Below are 27723 nucleotides of genomic sequence, written 5' to 3' on the forward strand. Positions count from 1 at the left end.
ACAAGCAGGGCCGGTTTTAGCTATGGGCAATGTGGGCGACCGTGCAGGGCGCAGTCTCCGTGAGGGCTTTAAGTTAATGCCTCTTATACACCCATTCACACACACACTAATATATCTGGGAAACAAAGCTCTACTTTGCCACATCCAAAATGGCGGCCGCCACCGGAAGTAAACAAAACCGCGTTAATTGCGTCAATTTTTTTTAACGCGTTAATTCTTTAAAATTAATCGACAAAATTAACGCGTTAATTTTGACAGCACTAATTTATTTATCTTTCCCCATATTTACTTAGGCCTCGTGTCAGTGTTTTTTTTCCTGTAAAAACAAATAAATGTAGGCCTACTCTTTACTTTTATTAATGTACAACAACAACTGCTATTGCTAAAGTGGCATCAGGATCAGGGATTACTACTTTTATTCCCGGCGATAAGAATGACAGGAAGAGATGCAGAGGTCAAAGGTCAATATACCTGTAGGGGAGAAACAAGTCGAGAGAGAAAATGTCACCCAAGGTCGCTCTTCACAAAAGCAGTTCCCACCAGAGAGAGGTTTCATAAGTGACCGCCGTGAACTAATGCACAGGAAGCCTTTTAATCACCTGTCGAGAGGAGCGCAGTGAAGACATGACGCCAGGTACCTGGTAACACCTGCTGAGTGTGCAACGTCACGAGGTAAAACGTTTATTCCAAAATTGCTGGACATAGTTTGATAATTATGTAGACCAGTCCAGTCCAGTCTGCTACTTAGCTCGATAAAACTATGTTAAGTTATTCATCCATTACACTTTGTAGCTGTGACTTTATCCCCAGTATTTAACCGTGGGGTTTTAATGTTACACATACAGTAAGTAATATTAATATATGAAGGAGCAGTAACATAGGCCCCTGCCTCACTTGTGACATGTCTTAAGCAGGAAAAACACAGGTGTAATTAATCACATTAATAATAATGATGGCTAAATTCCACATAGGCTAATTAGTGTCATTACTCACAGCTGTGCTTTTTCTGCTATGAGTCAAAGTGAAACAATCTTCTGTAAAAAAAAGAAAAGAAAAGGCCTATATTCAGTAAACAGAAGACAGTACACTAATAGACTGATCCAGGTCTTTGTGGCATGGTGGATGTGTGATGTTTGACAAACAGAACTGACCCCGAGGTTTGAGATGTACCATCCAGTCATATCCATTGATTTTAGCCAGATAATATGTCATCCCGACTTTCCACAGAGGCTGCGGTGGATTTTGTGACACTTGAGGAAATGAATGCCAGACACAGTTTTCCTCTAACCCAGTGTTGACCTCCTGAAGTTTAATGTCAGCACGGTAATTCATTTCCACTACTTTGCATGGTTTCCATTTATTAACTTGTTCGCTGTGGGTTTTGGAGATAAAGACAAGCTGTCTTTAAAAAATCTGTGCCCTTTTTTTTTTTTTTTTTTTTTTTTTTTTTTTGATTTAAAAGATTGTGATTGCGTGAAGATTGTGTCTTTGTTTTTCTCAAAAGAAAAATATAATAGGCTATAAACAATGTAACTGATTTGAAAACACTGTCAAAACAAAGTCTTACTGCTGTCAAGAGTTTGATGCTTAAACCTGTCATGAAGCACTGGAAGTGTTTCCCAACAGTTACAAAGGTATGCCATCATGCTGGATGAAAACTTTCTTACATCTTCCTCTTTTGATCTTTTGTTCCTTTTTGTAGTAGATTTGAACACCTCTCATAGCAATTTAAATTTTTCTATGTTTTGTCAGAGAGGATGAGGCAATAACAATGCAATCTCTCTTTTGTTGTCGCTCCTCCGGTATGGCCGTGTATTCCTCCTGATCCTTTGTAACTGCTCTCTTCACATATACCTGAAGTGACAAGTGTGGTTTTGGTCCCATAGGCTGGTCCTTTAGGCCCATTTGTTCTTCTAGTGATAATAGGCTCCTCAGAATATGTAACTGTTATATGTTCCTCTTTAATATATGATCTAAAAAATATATTATTATGCAAGACTTCTTGTTTTTAATACTTTGTATGCCATAATGTTCTGTCCACATAATTTTGGCAGTGGTAAAATCTATCTGAAATACAGCTGAGGATCTCAGTCGTGGTCCTTTCACCACACATGCCACACATTTTCATAATAAATCATGCTACGATGACACATTTGATTCTTGTGAATTAAGGGCCTGCAATTCTAAGTACTATAGCAGTTGCCGCACTACTGCTGTACCTGTATGTTATTGTTAAATGCTATTCATGCAGAGTACTTCATCCTAATATTGTGGTCAAATTGGTGCTTTATAAATATTGACACTCACAGCCTGACTGTGCTGGCTAAGCAGTTATTTTAGTACACTTTACAAAGCATTGGCAGGCGTGTTTTTTCTTTTCCCTTAACTAAACTAACATCCCACTTATTTTCAGCCAAGCAACTTCCTACAGGTTCTCTGACAGCGTTAGCACACAAACGAGTGAGGATGAGGAGGAGAGGGAGGTGGAGTAGGAGGCAGAGGCAGAAGAGGTGGAAACAGTAGAAAGGAGCCTTTAAAGCAAGCTGAGCCACCAACTGCTCCTGCACATCTTTTCTCTTATCTTAATAAGTAATGAGGCTGCCACAGGCTGACAATGAAGTATTTTGAAAATAGTTCTAATGTATGGCTTTGAAAGGAGTGGCTGGGCATTGATGTATGGCGCAAACAGGCTTGGAAACAAGTGAAATATTAATGGGCTGTTTCCCAGGAGTTAATGTGGGATTTACCTGATTGCTTTGGTGAGAGACGGGGGCTGGGATGATGGTGGTGGGGTAGCAGGACAAGGATATGACTGAGAGACAAGACTTTAGGATTGCAGTGATGTGACGGTGTGGAGTTGTCCTGAAGTAAACAGATAAAATATCTAAAATAAAGCCACCCAACACATAAATGAACATTCATCATCAAGCTCAAGTCATTGCTGCTACAAGAGCAGTTACAAGAGGCAAATATTAAACTAAACTTTTCGGTGTAATTGTAGGGTTTTAAATGCATAATATACACCTTTTTCTGTTAAACAAAGCAGGTTTTTTTTGTTTTCTATCTATTTATAAAAGCTATTTCAACTTCTGTTTAATAACTTTCACAAAATGAATGAACACGACAATCCCTCTCCTTTTCCTGTTGATAATGAATCACCTGAAACTATTGCATTTATACTTTGTCAAACCAGCCTATCATATCTGGATACACCACAAGGGAGCAGCAGTGTAAAAGGAAGAAAGCTCAGCAGGTTGTTCAGCTGAATTCTGTTTCAGTTTTGACATTTAAGTGGCAATGTTCTGATCTGATACGCATACAGTGGATAGTTAAACAAGTGGCAACAAAAAATCACAGTGTTTAGTGAAAAGTCAAAATGAGTATATACATTTTCAGGTGCCCGCTTTTACTTGAAATAATAGATTAGGAGAAATAAAAAGAATAGATTTTATAATTTGTTACCAACAGGACAGGAATAGCAGAAAAGCTCACAGTTCAAATAATGTGGTAAAAGAGCGAGCGTACAGTAATAGTTTAAGTGCTTTACCCAGGAGACGAGGCCTAAAACAACACTGACGCACAGAATTAAAAAGTTCCGTTTGAGAGCAGCAGTGGCATCCCAGAATGCTTGGAAATGCCATTCAAGTACTGGAAAGGTCAATAGTTAGAATAACTTTAGTTAGAGGAAAAAGAAAACTTGGCTGTACCATCACAAATTGCTTCCAGATTCTTTCTTTCTCTCAGAGCAAGTTATTACCAAAATTGAGTGCAGACACTGACACCATTTTAGCAGAATCATACTTTTCTCTTTGAAGTGTAGAGCGAGTGGGCACCCTCCTAAATCTAAAACATGGCCCTTTCTTTTCGTCAAGTCACCCACTTCCTATTTGTTGCATTCATGAAATCAGCACTCCCCTGAGAATTTATTGCACATGAAGTTAAGGAATGGGTTTTGATTGATGGAAAATTGCCCAATATTTCAAACAAATGGCTGAGTTTTACTTCTGTACTTGTCTGTGGTTCCTGCACATGTTGCTAAGAGTCAGAATCATGTTTTTGGTACAGTGAAGAAAGCCCATTCAGTACTTCACATTACCTCACATACCACAGTTCCTTATTGTATCAATACAATGTCAATCTCACTGTGGTTGCCATGGTGTGTGGTACATATGATGCATAATTATGGAAAGATTGAGGGTTGCTGCTTTTGTCCCATATGTTTTTTTTTTTGTCCAACCTAGGTAGGTTTGATGAATATATAAGCTCAATGAGATATCATGATGCTTTGTTCCACCTACATTGTTGTAGGTACTTACGATATCCAGTATATTGTTCAATTTCTTCATTTCATCAAAAAGTATTTAGTGCAAAAGCTTAATAACTTTTAAAGCCCCAAGGGATAATTCAGGTATTCTGAAGTGCGGTTGTATGACGTATCCATAGTCAATGGATTACCTACAGTAATGGCAGTCGGCATGCACAGGAGCAGAGCTATGCATTGCTGTAGGCAGGGTCAACAGTAAAAAAAACAACATATTTTAATCACATAAAAAATGCCTAAAAACTGGTTGTGCACTGACCACCATCTAGGTAATACACTGACTATGGATACCTCATAGAACCCCACGTCAAACAAGACATCTGAGCTTTACATTTCCGATTGTAAAGCTGCGCCTACAGAGCACTCATGCTTACAGTCTGTACCACAATAGTGAATAGGACAGTATTACTATAGATACATTGACCAAAACTACGATAACAGGAGCCAGGTTGTAAAAAAACAAAACAAAACCAAAAAAAAACAGGACTTCTTCAAAGGGTGTGAGGACCCCAATGCTGTAAATCACTTTCTGATTAGTTTCCTTGATGTTTCACAGTGTTTGGTACTTTGGATATCAGCTCTCCAAACAGGGTCTATTATTCAGATTTAACTTCTCCGTTTAGAACCCAAAGTGCTTCTACTGCGCGATAGCTCTTTCACATTGTGATTGTTCTCTTTGTGACTGGAAGCGTAATGTGGGGTGTTAAGTAAACCCTCACCAACTTTATAGTGCTGCTGCTAGTTTGAGAAAGACACATGGATGGTGGCAGCTGCTTTGACCAAGTGAATTTCTCATCTTCTGTCAATCATTGTGTCATGCACAAAGAAAGCTTTTAACTCACATTCAGCTCTAATGAGGCTCACAATGTCAGTCTTTTTTTTAAATTTCATTTCACCTTTGGAAAAAAATATCCTCAATTACAGTAAACGTCTATTTCATTGGCACATCAAGCGCTTTTAGTCGCTATAATATCCTGTCTGAAGGCCTCATTCGCCACACTCAGGCTCTCCTCCCTTTTTCACTCCTCCTGAACAGAGTACCACTGCTACCTGAAATGAAAAGCAAATATTAATATTCGCTGGTGTTACTCTGGAAAGTAAAATATGGGAGGCCCAGGGAGGTGTTATACATTCCCCACTTAATGACACATTTACTCTCCTGTTCTGTGGTAGGTTCCTCCAAACACTGTGTCATCCAACATCTTTATTGTATAAGTGATAGCATTCAGGGTTCCAGTTTTGCTTATTTTTAATAATGTATAAAGCAAAAGTTTGGTATAATTCCACAGATTTAAACGAGCATTACCAACAAAATGTGTTACTAGTGCTGAATGGTGACACTCTCTCTATAAAATATATATTGAACCATTAAAAAAAGTATATACAGTCCTATTAAAATGCGTATCAAATCAATATACAGTAAAGTGCACATTTAGAGGTTTAATAATAAACAGCAGTATTTCAAATAGTCTTTAATGGTTTTGGTTGTCACATAATTGAGGTTTTCTGGGTATCCACACAGCCTTGCTCTTGAGGTTACGAACCAGCAGAATAACTCTAAAGTATGCAACCATACTTCAGAGTTATTACATACTTTAAAAACAGTAAAACACATTTGCAAGGATTAATTAGCAGCATATGTCCTTTGTAGTATCTTTTTCAATGTTTCAGAGAAACCAGTCCAATTCACATTAATTCAAGTGCTAAATCCGTTTATCCTCAATCTTTAGTTGATTACAACAATAATTTGTCCTAGGTGCCAGCTTTGAGTTTTCAGTGATGATTTTGTTCTATTAGTGCAGTTGTGTTTTATCAAAAATGGACAGCTTTGTACAAATGATTTAGAGAAGTTGCTTAAAGCTACAATCACCAACACTGAAAAGCTGGTTAGTATTGAAGTGTCTTTATGAGAAGAAGGGAGAGCATGCTCTGTAATATCAGTCCGATGGATGGCCTTCACATCACTGCCCTCACATTAGGAGACCAATTACGGCATGGAGAGATGAAACAGTCTTAGTAAATATGAAATAGGTTGTCTGGGTTGACATTAATAGAGTTAACCCTGGGACAGGATGGGATCAAAGGGGCCTCAACCATATTAACCAATCTGTCTGTGTCTGCACACACAACAGCTGATCGAAGATAATGACAGTGTGTGTCATCAAAAACACACTGACCACTAACACAGGGGTGTATGTGTGCGCTTGTATGTACGTTTTACCTTGACTCCTCCTTATCTAGATGTCTGCTGCTGAAGAACGAACAGACTGCATGCACTGGCCCTCCATGGGAAAGATGTCTGTTACTACTGTCAGCTCTTTAACTGGTGAATCTGTTAACACGCCAGCATTCAGTACAGATGGTACAGACTCCTTACCACGTGGTAAGGGGCGGTAGACAGTGGAGGTTGTGAGCGGATGGTCTTTAATTAGATTCATTGTAGCATAGGTTGTTTACCGTAACTCCCCCTCCACCCTCATGCCCCTGACAGCACCTTTGAAATATGGCACTTTTGCTTGTTGGCTTTCTTCAGCTTTGGCGTCCAGATTTAAAAGCATATTGGTGTTTATGCACAGAGAGCTATAATGATCCATCATACCATGCGGACGATGGGGCTGAGCCCTCTGCTCCACATAAATAAGCAGCAATTTGGCCATCTGCTGGGATTCTTTCTGTCTCCCTGGAGACCCCCATCTGCCTTTTACATTATCAATTACACTTCAGCGATGCTGCTACACCCCACTCCACCACCACCACAGAGTTAGCCCCCCCACACACATAGAAACACTACTGTCACTATCACCCCCATCTCCACTTTGTCACCTATTATTTGATATTTATCTAAAATGACATCTTATCTTGTTATCTGACTTGCTGGTCATAAGACTTTGATTTCCCACAATATTATAATATGAAATGGATAAAAAAATAAAAAAATAAATTGAAATATTTCTGTGACTGTGTAAGAGGAATAATATTGTAATGGTTGATGTGGGTTTCTGCCAGTTCCACCTGGAATTCATCATAAAACACCTCAAACAGGCAAAAAGAGTGCCAAGTCAATCACAACAGGAAATGCAGAAAAAAAAAATGCTTTAGATATTGTTTTACTATCACAGGAAGTAAATGAAGTACAGATGATCTCCTGTTGTTGAACATATAAAAGACGTATAGTCATTTGTCTGCAGCATGTAACCTTATACTGTCCTATGTAGGGTTGTCAAAAGTATTGATACTTTGATTGACTTTTTGATACCACGTTTACCTTAAGTTATTTAAAAAAAAAACAGATCTGCAATCAGAACGATGGCATCTGTGATCGATTAACTAGTGGACAATCTCCACTTCACTCTCTACCTCCACTGCCGTCTGCTGACAATCAGACAAGCTCTGCTGCAGAGACAGAGAGAGAAATGTTATCTGGTATTACATTAAAGACGCAAACACAATGTTTATTTCCCAAGGACGGATCAAGTAAAATGACCATGAACACACAGCTATATCACCACAAGCTGGCTCTACGTGAATCACCTGCTGCTGTGAAAACAGAATTGCAGGTGAATAATTCAAAATGTCAGTTTTGTATTTTTGTGTCGCTTAATAAAAATACTGTTAGGGACAGAGAAAGATATAGGGGTGGTGCAAGCAGGTGTGTGAGCAGTAAGGTGTGTGTGTGTGTGTGTGTGTGTTTACTCTAAAGTGTGGCTGCGAGAAGACACAAGCTTGAGAATGAGAAGCACCTTTGTTCTGCGGTTTCCAGGAAAAGTGGTGAGGTTCTCAAGGGGACAGGTATGTGTGGGAAGAGGACCCTTGTCAAGTGCATGGTGCCTCATTAATATGGAGACAGGTGCTCTTTTGATGAGTTCATAAGCAGTTCACCAGAAGCCTGGAAGTAGTGCACTTTACAAGGCTGTTCAAAGATCTTTGACATCTGAGGAGAGCCAGTGAAGCCAATAATCCTACTTTCAGAATGTGAGTCTTTCCTCTGAGATCAATGCCAGATCGAAACATCAAATAGAACTGCTGCTTTTCTCTTTTTAAACCCCCCTCCTCCCCATACAAAAATCACTTACTAGATGGTATTAGACAAGCTAGCAAAAGTGTCATTACCGCTGGGAAGAGGGGATGGATAGATTTCCGTCAAATTGTGGAATATTTTCCACCAGTTTAAGCCTATAGTTAAGAGTGCAGCATTATTGATAAGACTGTGCTCTGGGTCCAGTGCTGTGCCCAAGGGCCCAGAGAGAAGCAATCCACAGAAGTGGGCTTTCATGTTCATCTATGTACAAGAACAAAGCGAGGATTAAGTCTGGGCCTTTCATCCACAAAGCGGGAGTATTTTTATTTTTTTATTTTTTACACCCCCCTAGGGAATGCCTTGCGCTCAGTTGGAGCCATTTCAGGAGTGCCATAGCACTGTCGCCTCTGGCAGGTCTGACGATCCCCCACACCGTCCCTTGCCTGGCAGAGAAGAGTGTGGGAAAATTTCTGCCACTAAAGGGGATGATGGTAGTTAGTTACAGCTCTGCAGTACACAAACAAAACATTACTTTTGTTGGTTTACAAAATGGTGTATGAATCAAGATATGCTTGAGGTCATACTTACAGGCTATAGTTTACAGAGTAAATAGCACGAGTTGTCTTACCAAATCAAAGTAAGCTGTTGTCTTTATGCAGTGACAGGAAATCAGGTTAATTATTTCTAGCCTCTCTTTTAATTTGAACGGATGTTTTATTTTGACGACAGACCGGTCAATCTGTTTGTATTGATGCTGTCATTTCTGGAGGCAAGAGTGGGTCTAAGTTAGATTGTAGATATGTTGGGAATCATGTTTCATCCGTCTCTAAGGTTTATAAGTAGATTACCTTTTGTAATTCGTTTTGTTACACCAGTCAATAAGCGTCCAATGCAAATGTGGTTCATTTGTATTTGAATTGATGTCCTGTCCCCATTAACTTATGCCTCTAATGCATTCTGGTACATTAGTAAATAGACCTGCCGGATTAATCATTAGTTCATTGGGATCATTTGCTTTCCTCGTGCTTAATCGAATCTCTGACATTGGTAATAAGGGCAGACTTCACCTGCCTCCCTGGACACTCAAAAACAAGGAAGAGTAATTTCAGGGCAATGTTGTAGTCTTTTATTTGTTTCAGTTGTCCACTACATTTCCATTTCACAAAAATGGCCTTGGTCAGAAAACCATGAACACAGAAATTAATGAACAGTTTTGTCTTTGTTTCTCACATGGTGTGATAAAGTTTGCTAGTTTCATTGACATTTAGAATTCTACCTGTTTCACTTATTTCGATGCACTCTCGCTCTCTGTTATCTCCTCTCACATTGACCCTGATAATTAATGACTTTTATGTCTTGAGAATAAAACCTCTAAATAGGCTCCTTGCACATTATTTATTTAGTTCTAATTAATTGAAGTATACCTGGATTGAATTCAACAAGGCTAAGGTTGTGTGTCCTTATAAGAAGTATCATGTCCTGTGTAAAGGCAGCATGACCGCCCTCTAACCACCTTTTTACAGCCTGACAGATTTGAAAATGATGATGAATAAACACACATGTCCTGATTATGTTTATAGTTCTGACAGCTTTCCCCTCTGCTGGTCTCTAAGTTTTTTTCATGCTTTGGAATGGAGTGACAGTGCGTCATCGGCCTGTGGTTTAATGCATGCGGCCTTGCAACAGGGACATGTCATCACCCCTTGATTCAACACCAGAAGAGATGATACATGGGTCATTGCATGTCTAGAAGTCAGTGTTGTGAATACGTACGGGGAATGTATGCCGTGACTTGTGCTGGAATCGCAGAGAATGACCTCAGTGAGTTGCTATGAATACATTTAGGATAAAACAATTGCAGATTATCTTTTTCTTCAATGTTAGCAGCAGTGATTTATTTTTCATGTGAGTTATCAGTATTTAATTCATTGCAATACATGCTTAGTGGCTGGTTTGAGTTTTTGAGCTGTGTCTTGAATAAATAGGACTGAGACCCATTCTGTGTGAGGGACATGACTGGGAATACCAATGCCATGCAATAGTATGCTTGCCAGTTCCCAAGTGTGAATGTGTGTAACTGTATTAATGTGAAGTAGGCTGCTCCTGTTATGAATGTCATCTTCAAAATATAGACACTTAGCACAGGTATATTAGGAAAAAAAAGTATGGTCCTTCTAAGTCTCACAACAAATTTCTCTTTACATTATTCCACTGGGTGACAACTCACTCATCAGCTTGTGAGATGTGTGGATTTACAGCAACAGCAGCTGTTATGCACTGTGTAGTATCCCATCCAAACAAAGAAGCCCATTGTAAATGTGCCCTTAACCCATAACCCACCCAATCAGCACTTGTGTGTTCCTTTTGTTTTCCAACCGTCCCCAAAATACATCCATCTCCTTAATGGATATTTTTTTCGGACAGATAACATGGTTCAGAATATAGCAACACCGGCCTAGGAGGATCATAGATGGAGTCAGGCCACACAGGCCCTTTAAAAAGCAAGATTAATAACCCAGTGCAGATGATCTCATAGTTAAGTGTTTTCTGTTGTATTTACACATCCGCCCGGGCTGTCAGGCTTCTGCTCGTCTCTGAGAAATGGAACCGACACATCCTGACACTAATGCATCACTGAAAATATTTGAAATGAATAAAGCTCATGCTTTCCAGCAAGCGAGAGAGAGAGAGACATTACAAACACTCCATTTGACACTGACACAATGGCGCCTCTGCTCAATGCAAATACTGTTATTCTCCCCCAACCAACCAACCAACCACCCCCCACCCACCCACCCCATATCCTCCTTTTGATGGAGGAGTCACACAGGGGAAAATCTCCCGCACTCAATGCAAACTAATGAGACATATTAATGACATTAGACACTTAATTCAATGCATGTATAATTCATAATAATTGATTGTCCTGGTTTGAAGGAGTACCTTTTGTGAGAAAAATGATCCTATTAAACCAGGTTTAATCCAAATCTAAGCTGTCAAAACACCCAGCTCTTATTGCATCTTGCACTGTTAATTGTCATAAGCATTTCAGATTGATTATTCTCACATTTGGGAATGAGCTTTCATTCATGGCTTTCACTGTTGTAAAATAGGCACCTCACTCGGAAACCTTCCCTCAAATGATTCTTTATTATGACATAACTAAGAGGGGATATTAGCTAAATCAATTTTCAAGACAAATATTTCCATACTAAGAAATTACTCCAAAATATCAGCTTAATCTCTTTTTCTTCCTTGCTCTCTGTCTCTTTCTCTCCAGCCAGATTTATGTGATAGTGAGATTCTCAATTGTTTTTATAATTCTGCCATAGGAGACAATAATATAGCCAATCCATGACATTTCATATAATTTAGTGCAGTTCACAACACAGGCTATATTAAAGAAACTACTGTCAGAGTCTTACATGGCCTTTGAGGAGCTCTTCTTTCAGTTTGCTGTTTTTTTTTTTTTTTTCAAATTTTGCTCTTACTCCTGTATTGGCAAAATTGCACTCATTATAATATATTGTTTAGCTTAATGTCACTACAATCATTATATTCAGGATGCCCCTACAGTATGTCAGTAAGTCTCTAAACAAAAGCTTTTTTACCTGTTAGCCCCCTTATTCTGCTTGCATCCTCTTGGTGTACCATGGGAGAATGTGCTCGTCTTAAGCCCTCACCAGCAGGCAATAATCTTTCAGATCTACGCCACTTTTATGTTATTTGATAATCAATTTACCATCAAAGCTAAAACTGCATGGGAACAGGAAATGGGTGTTGAGTTCAGAAAGGGATAAAGAGCTGAGAAAATTGACAGAGTGCATTGCAATGGGGTTGTCATATACACATACATCTGTTACAGCTTGATAAAAGACATGTGACTCTTGTCAGTATGTTGATTAAAACTTAGGGACATATTGATATTGTTATCAAAAGTATGTGAGCCTGGTGTACTGTTTATGGTGGAGAAATCACGTTCACTTCAAACCAGTGTTGTGCAAATCACATCATTTTGAATGTTGATCTTCACAGTCTCAAAAAATGAACTAGTTCACATTGATGTATGCAGATATTCGCTTGTGATTATCATTCACTTAGTGAGCTGGCTTTCCACCCCTTCAGCAAAATGCAGCTCAGTTGGAAAATGAAAGTCAAACATACTGTAAGTTTGGTACCATTTCTCTGTTTGAGTTTGTTGTCTGTTCCCATTAGAGCTTTGTCTCTTTGTATGTGGCACCATGGTTACCTAGCCTAACCTGTATCCCGTATGTGCAAGTGCTGCAGTATTTTAACTCTGGTAGCAGTGGCACTCACATCCAAGAGTTTCTGAGGCAACAACAAAGAGGTCAACTTATGTTCAGCACAGATGCACCAACAAAAAGCTAAAAAAAAAAAAAAAATTCCCCTTAGCTTGGTGGTTCGCCATACCTTGTACTATTAAAGGTGGAACACTTAATGTTTCGTCTTTATATGTCTTTGTCTTTATATGATACTTGATATAGTACTCATAGGTTTGTGGCAACAGGAATTATCTGTGAGAGGCCACAGCAATAACCTGCTATTACAATCAGAGGCGCATTTACTTTAATTTGCCTTCATTCTAATGCCTCTCACACACGCAATTTATGTGAGTGTCTGATATGTAGATAAGCATAATGTCATTTGTAGCGTGATTGTTTTCATTTCAAAGGCCCAGCTATGAATTGTAATGTTGACACAACAGCTCAGGGGTTAGCCTTCTGCAAACAACAAGAAGGTACTAAGTTTGAATTTTAGCTCTTATTTCTATAAGCAGTTTGCATATCTCTCCAATGTTTGTGTGCGTGTCTCCAGTTTCTTCTCACAGCCCACAGATATGCGTTTGTCTGTGCTAACCTTGTGATAGATGTTTTGACCTGTCAGACTGGAGCGGCAAAGTGCTGGAGCAAAGGTGGATTGTTCACCTGCTGTATAATGTGACTTCTTATCCATTTTCCTTTAATAATAACTCAAGTCAAGAAAGGTTTTATCTGACTTCATGGGTAGATGACAGAAAATTGATTTCTTAATCAGGCGTGTTTGAGTGAAGGTGCTCTGGGTGTTCAGCGTTCATCAGAATGTATTGTTGTGAAATCACTGGTTTGTTCCTGACCTCTGATATCTGTTTTATGAACATACATGAAGGTTGTCTGAAATTACAGGGTTTGTGGCAGTTCCACGGAGATGAAAAGTAATAGCTGCTCATCTGTGGACATAAATGCAATTGTATGTCAACCTACACAGCAACAACTACATATTTTACTCCATGTAGTGGTTCAGTCAGTAGAAATTTGCACATTGTCTGACATTGGCAATCGTCTGTATGAATTTAGAATGCAATGTTTCTCACAACTCTGGACTGAATATACAACCTCATGAAATTCAAATTAATTTATCGTCTTTGCATGATAAAGATTTCACAACAAAGTATTTCCGTCATGAAATCTATGCCGGTGACAGTGATGTTTGTGGCTCAGAGGACTCTTAAGGGCCGCTGCAAAGCATCGTTGCATAGCATTCTAACCAAGCTGGGGATTTTGATAAATAAGAATTGAATTTAGTTCCAGCTGTGACATGTTGATTGATCAAAAAGCTCATGGCTAAGGCCTCCCCCCTCTACCGTCTTATTTATTCTTTGTCAAATGGTTTCAAAATCAATACTAGCCTTGTACACAACCTTTTCTGCTGCAGGCACTCAGGGAGACGGGTGGTGGGGGGGAGGAAAAAGAAAAACACCTGCTCTCTTGGTGATTGTTACTAATTTTTCCTGTCAAACATTTGAACACAGAATAATTATTTGCTGTGTGGTTTCAGGGCACAACAGATTATTGTACAATCCATTTAGATAACTTCTGAGAGGGATTGGAAAATGAAATTGCCTCGAACCACACAAGTCAAGGCGAGAAGGTGATCTATCAGACAGTGCAGCAAATAACTCAACTTAAAGACGCTATAGTCTTGGATGAGGTGGATTCCTCATGTTCGAGGAAAGGAAGCACAAAGCACTTGTCACAGTACAGATGAGACGTCGCATGGGACGTTTTGGATCTGTCACATTTACTGAAGTTGTGTTGTTGTGGATCTGTCTCAAAACCTTTTGAGACGTGGATCTTCACTGGCCTAACGATTTGATTCAATTACGATTCACATGTCAGCGATTTTCGATGCATCTTTTTAATGCAAGGATCTGTGTGACCCACCTCAGTGCGTAAACATGATTCTCTTTCTTCTTACAGAGTTGGACAGCAAATTTGACAGCACCTTTTCAATTCATAGCTGATGAAAAGCCTTGCTGCATTCTTTGTGGGTCGGTGAAATGGCTAACATGGTTTTACACATAGCATGCGTCTTGTCCATTTTACGCTTCCCAGTTTATCAAATCTGAAATATGCCCAGATGTCTACTTTTAAAATGCTGCATGTGTTGTTTTATCAGTCACTGCACTCCACCACCAAATTTTCCAACATATAAAAAATAATGTTAGCCCATTGTTCAGGACTTAATTGTCCAGCCGAGGCCAGAAAATCAGCGTTGGTCAGCTATACGTCTGCATCACTAACAACGTTAGGATTGAGAAAAATTCAAATCTCTGTTTGAGATCTGTATAAACTTGGCTAATAAGGTCTGTCAATAGATAATGTCTAACTAATCCATCCACTTATTTTTTGATTAACTGGAGTGGAATATTTTTTTGTCAACCAATAGCATCTTTCATCGAGAATTGGTTATATTTTCTAATCACAAATGCTTATGTAATTCATCAAAAATGGGCAAAAGTTTTGCTGTCCATTGAGCTTTTTGGAACATTATCATTGGCATAAAAAGCATGGAGGTCTGGAATGCTTTGCGTATACTAGTGCTGCTACATAGAAAAGAGTTTGCAATGATATTTAAGGTAAAACGATGGAAACATACAGACCTCATGAGTGTGACTTCCTCTTTATCCTGGATTACAGATGTTTTGGGCTGATGAATTTTACCCCTAAGGATGGTCTCAATTTGAACACCCTAGTTGACAGAGAGAGAGAGAGAGTTGGTGAAAATATTTGTATGTGTGTGCGTTTCTTTATAGGTACTACCTTTCTTTTCTTTTATTTCTTTGGAAGCGAGTGTGTTTGTGATTACAGAGAGAAGAAGAAAACTTCTTCTAATGTGTTTTACATATGGCATGCGTGGGTAGGCATATAAAACAACTAATGTATTTATAAGGAAGAGAATTCTTACTAACATTATTGCCGTAGCACTTTAATAATATGGCTGTCAGTTTGATTTCGTGTATATCTGCCCCCTAGTGGTCAAAAATGATTAAACCAACTTTAAACACTGGGTGCCATATCTGACTATCTGGATCGTTGCCTGCACACAAGAAAACATGTATAACAGAAAGAAAAAAAAAAGACATGGTTTTTAACATCATTTGTGCTCAGAAAGTGTTATTTACTGTACATTTCTTTTGTTATTGAATATTACATGACAGTACATCATGTGACCTGTTGTTCTGATTTAGTCACTCAACTCAGCAATATCCATAAAGACTTATTCACTACAAAGCATAGTTGCTTAAAAGGCAGTAAGTTCATCATGTTGTGTGGGTGTATGCATATAAGTGCCTCTCTGACATTGACAGGATGAGGTCTGCGTCTTGTTTTACATTCTTCTTCATTTGTTTATTTTACAGTCATCTGTGCTGCCTCCTATGCAAAAACAAAGAGCAGAACCATTTTTGAGCAAGTGTTCCTCCAACAGGCACGATAAGTAACTGACCCAAGTGTTTATAAAAAGGAATGGACATTTATGAGCCATTTAGAAGACACTTGAATCAAGTGGAATGACTTCTCTCAAATTTTAATGAGTTTATTGAAATTAAAGTTGAGGCCACTCTATGATGTTACCATTAACCTGTCTGTGGCTGACTCTACAGCTGTAACCGAAGCATAGATGGTACATTTTCCCATTCACTCCCCCCCCTAGGCTATGGCTGTAGAGAACTAAGGGAGTGTTTATCAGACGGAGGTGGCTCTGCCCTCGAGCCAGCCTCTGCATCAAGACAGGAGACACATCATAACATTGTCTGTCAAATGATTTGTGGCGTGCTTGGTGTATAAAGGCTTTTAAAGGCATTTCTCAATTCATTTTTTTGAGCTAATGGAAAATGTAGGACAGCTCCACCCTCTTTAAACAATGGGTTAAAGAAATGTAACAGACATATTTTGTGTAATAGTTTGTTCAGGTGTGGTGGAACCTAGTTCCTCAGAAACCGATGTAAACTGTAGGTTTTAAGAGTTTCTCTGTGTGACACACTGGAAGGATGGGTTCTGTGTTTCTTGTGCTGTTGAAATCTAAAAAAGACAGAAAGAGATCTAAACCCAGTTACTTTGACAGCTGGGGGACATTTTATTTGCTCTGAAATTTCAATCGTCTGTAACCATTAGTAAGGAAGCTCCAGGAAGTGGCTCTCTGCACGTTTCACAATTAGTCTGGATGGAGAGCCAAGCCTGGTTCTGCTCCGGTCAGCTCACGTAATTATTATTGTTTTGGAAATCTATTACAGTCCAGTTGATGGAGCTGAAGAGTTTGTTTTAGAAAGGCTGAGTTTTGGTAGTGGCTTATGCAGCTGCTTTGGCGAGGACATGAAGGAGTTCAGGGCTCTGAGTTTCATTATTTATTATATTCTGAGCATTGATGCCCAACTTCAATAACAAACACAAGTAATGTAATTCCAAAATATTGCACACATAAAATTGCTCCCTTTTTATAAGCTGCAAAACAAATAACATTTTTTAGATTAGTCTTGATTGGAATAATCTTATACTTTTGTATTTTGTCTCATTGATATTTCAATATTTTATTCAATTATCATCCCGAGACACATGAAGCACATTTAAAATGTTGATAATAGAGGCATTTCCATTTCTGTCTAATTTCTATGTCACTATAATATTAATAATAAGAGACTCTATTTATGAGATGCCTGATCAGAAAAGTGCTGGATTTCAAATTTAAAAGGATTGATGTGGCAGATCACATGACATTTTAATCACTGTATGTCAACTGTATGACAACCCTTTCCCTGCACTGGAGAATCAGCATTTACTAGTTCATCCTTGACTTAAAACTTAAAATAAATTTTATGACATGGATTGATTTCATCACTGAAGTAATATGCAGTTCAGATAATACTTGGCAATTGTATTTTGGCATTAGTGTGGGACAAGAAAAATAATTAATCAGTTTAAAGACTGTAACAATGAACTGCAATGTTGGTATAAGCCATGTCTCACTCATACATGGCCATTAAAGTAAACAGAAAATGTAAAACCCCTGAATAACAACATACACATGGTGTAATGTTATGTCGCCATAACAGTAGCAGTGCAGAAATTACTTAACATGGGAGCGATGAAGAAACATTTAGGAAATCTATTTTAAGTGACTACTACTAACAGAAACATGTTCCGCGAGTTGATAATCCTAATACATCATGCTTGGGTGGGGACAAAAGGTAAACAGGACTTTAAGCCTTGCTGCTGCGCATCGCGCTCTAGGATGCTTTCGTTCATGCTTCGCAGACACGTCAAACTCAGGACTGGGCTATAGTAGGTAGTACTAAGAGACTTAATCCAAGAAGAAATTCTTTGTTCAATTAGTAGAGTTGATTATTCATTTGAAAGCCATTGATTATAATGGATGTGCTGTCAGCATCCTCATTATTCCCTTTGGAGGATAAGAGTGCTTTGTCAAGATGCACGATGAGCTGATGATGTGTACCTCTTAGCAGTATGACATCTTCATCCATCATGGAAATTTTGGATCTCTCAATCTACAGACCCTCGCCTCTCAATCACGGCTCCCACAGCCACTGACAGGCAGTCACTGTAACATGCAGGAGGAGCCACAGATGAGCTCTCCATTAATGAAAAAATAACATATCACACAATACAAATGGGTGTGAAGAAGTGAGAGCACTTCAGAAATGCCCAGATAATTAGACTGTCCGGCAGCAGATTGATGGATGCACTATAATTACCTTTGTGTTATTATTTCAGGGCCAGACAAAAAGGAAAAGCTGGTTTCTCTACTTTGAGCTGCACTGATTCATTAATCTCATTAATGTGTGGAATTAATATCATTTTATCAGACATTCCAGAGCTGCTGCTGGTGTGTGTGGCTAGAGCCATGATTCAGAACTGTCAGACAGAGGGGATGCATCAATCTAATTCAGCACACCATCAGCTCATCTGCCTTCCAGTCACGGGATGGGTGAAAAGTGTACACAACAAATATGAGGCTGTGTTTCCCTTTTGTTTATTGCCAGAGCTCTGGTTATGTGTCACTTTTCTATAGATTTCTTTCAAAAATTGAGCTAATGTATGTCCATGTTGGTGCCTTGTTTCTACAAAAGAATTCATTTTGATACTGATTTGCCTGACAGGCATAATTGAGTCATTATAATAGTGAAACCTCCATGTTAATATTTTATGTGTAATAATTAGAAATTCTGGCTTATTGCCTGCCAGTCTTCCACATTTTTCTTTTCTTTTGTTTTTTTAACAGTTTTGCCTCTCTAAAACCTGTTCTATATATAAATAAAATATAAATGAGCAATTAACTGATTTAGATCTGAAGCCACTATCACATGACTACATAGTTTTTCTTAATTTCTTACATACTGTACTACAAACGTGTAACAAACCATTGCCTATTAACACATCTAACAGTTACATAGTGACATTGCCATTCATTTAGAGTTGTGTGGCCAACAGTCTGGTGGATGAAAGTCTATTAGTCCCTCTCATTTTAGCTCTGTTTTGGTCTCCACCAATTCCTGAAGGAAATATTTGGCTTTTGACCTGGTGATGTTCACCAGCTATTTGATAAAATACAGACATAGAAAGTCATTGTTAAAATAATACTAAATACAAATACACATGGATCAAGATAATGTAACATTTATGTGTTATATTATTACAGGATTACTTAGTGTAGGTGACACATGGTAAATTGAATTTTGCGCTATGTGTGACCACACAACTCTGCTGTAGCCGTTTGATAGAATAGCAATGGAGACATTACTAACATCATATCCTATCACCATACAGGTGGTTTAGTTTGTCGATGGGAGGAAATGGGATCTTTACACCCAATTTGAGGTGAAGTGACTCAGAGTTTACATGTAGGATATCCCGTGACCCTGGTGTAATGACTTCCAGACTGCAGGTGGTCCTGCTCTTGTGTGTCAGTGATAGGACTCCATAAACAGACTTAATCACATTCTTCCAGCAGTCTCTCTCTCACACACTCTTTCTTTTTGTCTCCCTCTCTCACTTTGCCGTTCATTTTTCTGTATCTGACACCCTATGTCTTTGTCTTCACACACTCAATCTCTGTCTGTGAAAAAGGCCAAGTCGATATGTGGAATTTTAAAGTACTTCCTCCAATTACACAAAAACATTTCTGCATACACGGTTATTCATTTGCTCATACCTTAATGTCCATTTGTCTTTTTCTCTGCCTCAGTATATACAGTGGTGTGCACACACATGCACTTGATTTTTCTATGGCATATGTCTCCTTCCACATCTCTCTGTCTCTATTACACACAGACTATGCAGTACTGTAAGTCTACTCTGTCATATGTGCGCCATGTGAGGAAGAAGTTTAGCAGGCTGTGGGGGGGTTGTGGTAATCCTGACCCAGTCTTACGAAGAGAAATCATGGTAAGCAGTGTGAGCCGTCACAGAAAACAGCTGTTCACGCATCCTTTCTCTTTTTAATGGCACTTCCGTGGCATCCCATAGGTCGTCTGGGATTGGAATACAACAGCCACTCCTTTCCAAGTACAAACGCGGTTTGTGTTTAATTGTTTTCAGATTTTTTTTTTCCTTTCCCCCACCCATTGAAGCCTTTTCCAGGCCTTAATAACAGAGTGGTTTTGGAGGGCGAAGTCGGAGTCAAAACTCCATGAACAGAAGTGGTTCTTCCAGACCCGTGCTGTTTCCAGCAGGCAGCATGTTGCCCAAATGGATGTTCATCGGAACAGAATACAATACCCATTAAGACAGACTGATATGTGGACCTTTTAAAACAGATGGTACAGACAGACAGACAGACTTGACTGAAACGAGTATCAAGGATGGATAAAGTACAGAGTACAATGTGTCAATACCAGTTTTCAATAAATGTAACTTGAACTTAAATGTACCTGACTATAAAAAAGAAACATTTGTTGTGTAAATAGTTTTCTCACTACTGTGATCAAATATAGCAACTTCTGATCAACTCATATCAGTTTCAGGGTTAAATGAACAACTTCTGATTAATGTCCAGTTTAAACCCTGCCATCCGATCACAGATGCAGGTAATGGTGCACTTTCTCTTTCCTAGCAGATGGCAAAGTAATGTTGTTACGCTCGTACAAATGTCAACATTTACTAATAAAATAGGATTCAACTAATAAAATAGGGCTAATAAAATAATTTAAAAATAAAAGATCCAACATTTATTTTAGTGATATACATATCAACAGGACAGCAATAAATAAATAAAAAACCTTGTCATCCATGCACCACCTGCAGTCGCTTTATTCCCCACCAGTGGGCCCACCCACAGTTGAGAACCACTGCACCGAATGAACCCACCCCAAGTGGCCAAAGTGGACTGTATTTAAATTGATGGTGAGCATATTGGTATTTTGACAGAGGTCTGTGGCTACTGTTGGGCTCTGTGGTTGACAGTGGTACCACTAATGGGCTAAATATCAGATTATTTTATTCTTTCCTTATATTCATTCACAACATGGTCAAACTGATACTCAGTTACTTAATCATATACAGTAGTTTCAGTATCACACACATAACACATAATGTAACACACATTTTTTGTTACTTCAGCTTCTTCCATGTTGTCTATTGGCAGTGAAAATAGGCAAAAGAAATGCAACCTAAGTTGGCCAGTTACAGTTCTTTAGGTCTCCCTTATGCATCTCCCTAGACCCTATAGTACCATTTTTAAGGAGGTCCAAATCAGCTATTTGAGTACTTTGGTCAGACCCACAAGTATAAAACTTGATTTAGGTATACCTAATTTCAAAGGGCTTGAATGGACTTTCCTACGTAAATAAATAGAACAAAAGGAGCTAACCACTCTTCCCCTAAAAGGTCTAACAAACCACTCCAAACATCCTTAATGTGAATCTGCCTTAGCTTTGTAACCCAATGAAACAAAATGATATCATCACACAGATGTTAAGGAGTGGAGAGTAACGCTGTGCCCTGTCCTATCCAGACAGCAGAGCGTCTTGTCCCAGCTCAGGATGTTGTTGATGTAGGGGAGTTGAACTGTTGAGGCATGCCTGAGAGAGATTATCATTGGTTGGGGGTGTTGTGGGCAGTAGGAACCCATGAAACCTGCCATCTAGACCTTAATTGGAGGTCATTAATCATGTGAGGCTGTCCTGCAGTGAACAGCCCTGTGTTTCTCTTTGCCGTTTGGCCATCATGTAGAGGTCTCCTGTGTAGATGAGGGGTCCAAGTCATGCTGGGAACAGTTTGGTCATGCTCACACATTTATTGCAAAAATTGCTATGCATATAGAGCTGTATCAGTAGCTCTACTGGGGCTGTTTCCAATAGTATATTAACAGTAGTAATAGGCTACAAGTTGTAAATTTTACTAGGTGCACCAGTTGTCCTAGTTTTATTAACAGTACTAGTTAACATTGAGTTTTAACAACTTAAAACTGTAAACGGTATGATGAGCTGACTTTTGTGTTTGTCATAGTTTAACCTATGCTTTCCGCCTGAAAATTCAGTTGAGAGCTTTTGTTGACATAAAAAAAATCAGTTAGTGACAATCATTAAATGAAAGGACTAATACCTTTTTACATAAACTGACCTTGATGTCCCAATTTTATGAATACATGTTTTATTTGATGTGGACTTTAAAGGCCATTGTGCATCATTCTGTGAGATGATCGCTGCACTAGTTGCTTGACAAATCCATTAGAAATATTAAGACAAATACAGTAAACAATACTTCTCTTAATTCTGATACCAGGAAGCCAATTTAGGATTGCAAAATCATGGCTGCTGCTGTGTGTTGCTATTTGGATGCTTTAATGTAAAAAAAAAAAATGACTGAGCTCAGCTTCTGCCTTTCACAACATCAGATTATACTGTCTGCAGATTTGCTGGTTCTTCCATATTTCTGTGGCAAAAGGAAAAACCTTAAAATGATGAGCTTGATGAAAAGTGAATCTCCGGGGAGGTTAGCCAATATAGCATTATATGAGTTGTGAAGGATGACAAACACAGCCAGGTGGCTAATCATTTCTTTGAACGTGTTGGAGAAAAGAACCAACTATCAGATAAGAGAACTATGAAAACTCATTGTGAAAGTGCAATGGCAAGAATACAGTAAGTATGCGTCGACAGGTTTGGACAATTGCACATTCATGTCCTTACTGTTGAGGAGAGTTGACACACATGTGTGCATCCCAAGTGTCGCAGCTCAGACGTTGGAACTTACCAACACTTCTTTCCCATTTTAATAATCTGTCTTTTGTCTATGACATTGAATTATTCCAACTCGCCTGTAGGAGTTTTAACTCACTGATATGAATTAGGAGTAGGAGTATATCTGAAAGCTAGAAATCATGACCCCCCTCCAGCTGCTATTGATTGGACTAGCAGAAAATCCATAGTGGCTGATTTGTGAACCATTAAGTTTTGAACCCAAAGCTCATAATGTTCATATTCACAGCTTTACTCTGTGCTGATGAGGGTGAGGGTGGGATAAAGAGGCAGGGGGTTAGGGCATTAGATGCAGAGGGGTTAGAGGGAGGCTGTTAGAGAATGAAGGGAAAAGCGTTGGAGGGATTGAAGATCATTAAACAAATCAATTCAACTCTATCTGGAAGATTGCCCACACATGCAATAAAACAATGAGGGAAGTGCACAAGAGGAACAATTTGTTATTATCATATTTACAAGTCTGTTCTAATTTATCTTTAAATTTATTGACCAAATGCAAAACAGTACAGGCGGGGGTTCTTATCATCCCTCAGCTACAGTCCTCCATTTTATACAGTAAATGAAATGGAGCACTCTGCTTATATTGTGGCAACCATCTGTAAAGAAAGCCCATGAATAACATAAGTCAAAACATAATAAATATCTTGTGCCGTCATCCCAGTTTTCCATAGCATATGGAAATTAAGTATTTCTTGTGTGTAACAGTTAAAAACAGCATCAAAACTCTAGTGTAGTTCAAGAAATGTCTAAGTTAAACTGTATACCATGTTTTGTTGCATTCTCTTGCTTTTCATCTTATATTGAAAAGCAGCTCTGTGTTAACAAGATTAAGCATTTAACTTTAAATGTATCCACTTTAACCTTACACTGTTTTAATTTAATGTCACCTCTGTAGAATCTGAAAATATTGTGGTTTTGAACAAGCAGACCTGTTCATCCTGTACCCTACCCCCTATGTGTTTCCTAGCTACATAACTCCAGTCTTGTTCCCTCTGCTGCTGGTCAGCCAGAGGTCACCTCACACAGCTGCCTCACTGATCCTTTTTAGCTGTCTGTATTCAATTGCCATCAAGATTTTATGGGTACATAACAAGCTTTTAGTTCTCTACGATCCTCACTATTTTTCCATATTACCAGGCAGCAGTCATGTAAGCTGAATTTGACCATGCCAGTCTGAAAAAATGTCAAATACAAAATTCTTAAGTGAAATGAAATGATAATTATCCATTTCTAAAATAAAGAGCCATTACGCCAGAGGTGTCAAAAAAGTCATGAAGAGACATTAATCACAGCCCGCATCACACATTCTCAGGTACACATATGCCCCTCTCTTGACCGTCACGTTAACACCATGTGCGTACAAACTGTGGTAAGCCTCGAGGGAAACACTAATATGTTTTTCATACATATTTTGATTTCATCCTAGTGCGAAAATTGCGTCTGACTCACAGAAAGCCATTGAGATCTGCTGGATGTCGTCCATCTGTCCACAGTAATTGAGCAAGTCTTTGGGTCTTTGGGGAGGTGGTGGGGGTGGGCACTCCAAACTCGGTCATGCAACAGTCGAGCCATTTACTGCACAGGTACTTTTAGAAACCTGAGTATTGTTGAAGTAATTATTCGTAACTGCAATTCTATAGTGGCTGTTGTTCACAGATTAAAGTCTTCTTTTTATCACTTTGTTAAAATGCAATGAAATAATTCAAACTGGTCACATAAGAAGAGGAGGGATGAAAATGTGTATTTATTTTATTTTGAAAGTACTGAAATTCACTAGAGCTGCTGTTTGTGCTGCATATTCTTCCATTACAAGGTAAAATCCAACGTCAATTTGATTGCAGACTTTGATATAACACAATGATATTATGTTTCCACCAGCTATAGCTTCTAGCTGCCCAGGTAGAAGATGGTAAACAAACAGCTTAAAACACAAATAGTATGTCAACAAATTCCACCATTTTTTAGTTGAGTTTAATCATCTCCAGCTAGCGCCACTTATTTATCTGACAGATAAATACAAAATAGTTCACTGGAATTACTGCTATGATCAAAAATGTGCTTCACAACAAAATTGTTTGACTGACTGCTATGGAAACATTCTGTTTTACCCACAAGTCATATTAATACACACTGTTGAAGACCCGCTCACAACAGAAAACATCCCTTTAGAAATCTAGAGAAGTGGTCTGATCTGCAGGATATATTTTCCCGGTTCCTTCCAAGATGTGTTGAGTGGCGTCCTAATCAAAAATCAATGTGCCCACTTGAGTAGGCCCACAAGGCTTCTGTAGTGGGTTATGTAATCTGATAATATCAATCATAACTGTGTTAGAGGCAATCCATCTGACTTTCACAGGACTGGGGTCAGTGAGTAGGGGGAAGGCAGGGTGAGGGAGCCCTGGCCTCTCATGCCATCAATTACCACTTATTATGGGGGGGCTTACTCTGCCAGAGAGCTGTGTAGCCCCCCTACCATAAATAATATTAACAGGACCAGCCTCATCAATCAATAGCAGCACAGTTGTATTGCTCCAGTCTAAATGGCGGCTTCCATGGCTCTCCAGCCTCGATCAATGACCATGGCTCCTCCAGACTAGCACATAAGGGTAAATCTAGCTCTGTTTGAGCCCTGGGGTCTTCAGCCTTCCTTCTCCTGCAACTCAAGCGTTCTTTATACCGTGGCTCTGTGACTGCCTGTCTCTGTCTCGCTTCTCTTATGTTGAGGACCCAGCCATCACTACAATCTGAAGCTTCTGCTAACTGCTGCTGTTGCAGTCTCTGCCAGGCTCATGTAGGCTGGCTTGTTAACAGTATGAAGCACACACAGAGGAAGTGTCAGAAAAGTGTCTGAAAGAGTGATTATGTAGAATTAATGAGTCACTTAATGATTCCCCTCCCTCCACCCCTTTACCTCCTTCCACTTTTCTGTGCGATTTCCTGTAGTAAGGGATGCGGCGCGAAGAAGAGCTTTTTAAGCACTTCATCGCAGCCAATGGCAGCAGGAGGGTGCGGGGTCAGGGTTGTGCGAAGTGATATTTCACTTTTTCTGAAACAGCTGTCACAAATAAAGCGGTTCCAATTTCTTGCCTCCATGTTCACTTTAGATACAAATTTATGGGCTGTTTCTTTAGCTACATAAAGGAGGTCGAAATAGGCTACGTCGGTTAAGGAGGGTGGGGTGGCATTAGGGGCATAATTACGGAAGCAAATAATTAGCGAGTAGAGTGCAAAGCAAGATTAATTAGCCTCATCATCTGCCCGTGACCTTAGCTCTTGCGAATCATTCCCTGCTTGACCAGCTCTGCCATAAGCAAATCATTCACCCAGGGACTGAGCGCTCCATGCCTAGCAACCAGTGAGAGAGTAAATGGCTTAGGCAACCTTTGCCTTGTGACTGCTATTTAGGTGGCTACAGAACATGTGTCATAGTGAGAGATATGAAAACACTCCCTTATGTGTGGGCCGCAGCTGTGAATAAGTATTTGTCAGCAAGAAACACAATGTTTTCCGTTCATAAATGATCTAATGCTGCTCAAGTATTTATTAGATAGGAATTTTGAGCGTCGGATCTGGCTACAAAAACAAAACAACCTAACCTTGGTGTGATGTGGGTTAACCATCACGGTACCAGATGTGGTTATTCTGCTGTTCACTGTTTGTTTGTTCTCATCATGTTAAAGAACTGACACTAGTGTGTTAATATCTGTCGTACTGCAAATGTTTTGAGTTTTTTAGACAACTGTATAAATAGTTGGCCTTCAGCTCTCATTTCTGCTTCTTGGTTGTTTTTTCCAAATAGCTGTAACTGAGCTGGTCTCAGGATTTCTGACCTAACCCTGCTGCATTACTGTCACTGAGGTCGACTGAATTTGACAGTCCACTTTATCTAAAACGTTTGTCCCTGTTTGATCAATTAATTTAACTGACCACAAAATCACATAGATTTTGATTAATTCACATTAGGCGATGTTTAAGGAAGGGAGCTATTAAATATGGAATGTGTACTGTTCCAGGGTCTTTGCTTGCATGGCATTCCTGTGCCTTCACAAGAGAAAATCAGCTCAGTCCAACCTCAGCAGTGACTTCAAATGCTGGCCTTACACTGACCTGCAGACTTCAAAGCTTGATCAATCCTTCCCCAGACAAGGAATTGTGTGGTTCAGGCAATTTGTTAAACAGGGGAGAGGTTTAGTGTGATTTGGGAATGAATGGATGCTTCACTAGTCCTGGCTAACCCAGAGCTCAGCTGCTTAGGACCCAAGAGAAACACTGAGGATCCACCACCACACCACTCTAAAAAAAAAAGAGAAAAAACTGTCACTAATGCTGCTGCAGGAAAAACAAAACAAAAAAAAACAACCATTGCGTTTCTTTCCCAGGGAAGGCAAGTTAATTATGGCCATAGTGTGAATCAAGGTCTCTGTTTTTGTTGTTATATATCTTGTTAAGTTTGTCTAAATACTGACAATGTCCATTTACTGAGATGGACAAAAGAAGCTCTTTTTTCAGGTGTTTTGTATTTTAATTTTTATGGTTGATCAGAGAAAAAAAAATCCATAAATAATGAAAAGTTTAAAAATCTTAATCTTTTTTAAAAAAAAATGTGTGTATGTATGTATGTATGTATGTATGTATGTATGTATGTATGTATGTATGTATGTGTGTATGTGTGTATGTGTGTATATATGTGTGTATGTGTGTATATACAGTATGTGTGTGTGTGTATATGTGTGTATATACAGTATATGTGTGTATGTATGTGTGTATATACAGTATATGTGTGTATATATGTGTGTATATACAGTATATGTGTGTATATATGTGTGTATATAC

The 27723-nt window shown here is 39.0% G+C and overlaps 1 long non-coding RNA gene across 1 annotated transcript in view; it reads left to right on the forward strand.

Annotated features, from left to right (window-relative positions):
- The first annotated feature begins 424 nt into the window (after positions 1 to 424).
- Positions 425 to 27723, forward strand: part of LOC113746244 (uncharacterized) — a 74561-nt gene continuing 47262 nt past the window's right edge. Inside the window, exons 1-2 of the long non-coding RNA XR_003462685.1 lie at positions 425 to 672; positions 1228 to 1323. This is a non-coding gene — a long non-coding RNA (uncharacterized LOC113746244). The remainder of the gene's footprint in view (positions 673 to 1227; positions 1324 to 27723) is intronic.

This window comes from Larimichthys crocea, chromosome VIII, assembly GCF_000972845.2.
Source record: "Larimichthys crocea isolate SSNF chromosome VIII, L_crocea_2.0, whole genome shotgun sequence".
In the NCBI taxonomy this organism is placed as follows: domain Eukaryota; kingdom Metazoa; phylum Chordata; class Actinopteri; family Sciaenidae; genus Larimichthys; species Larimichthys crocea.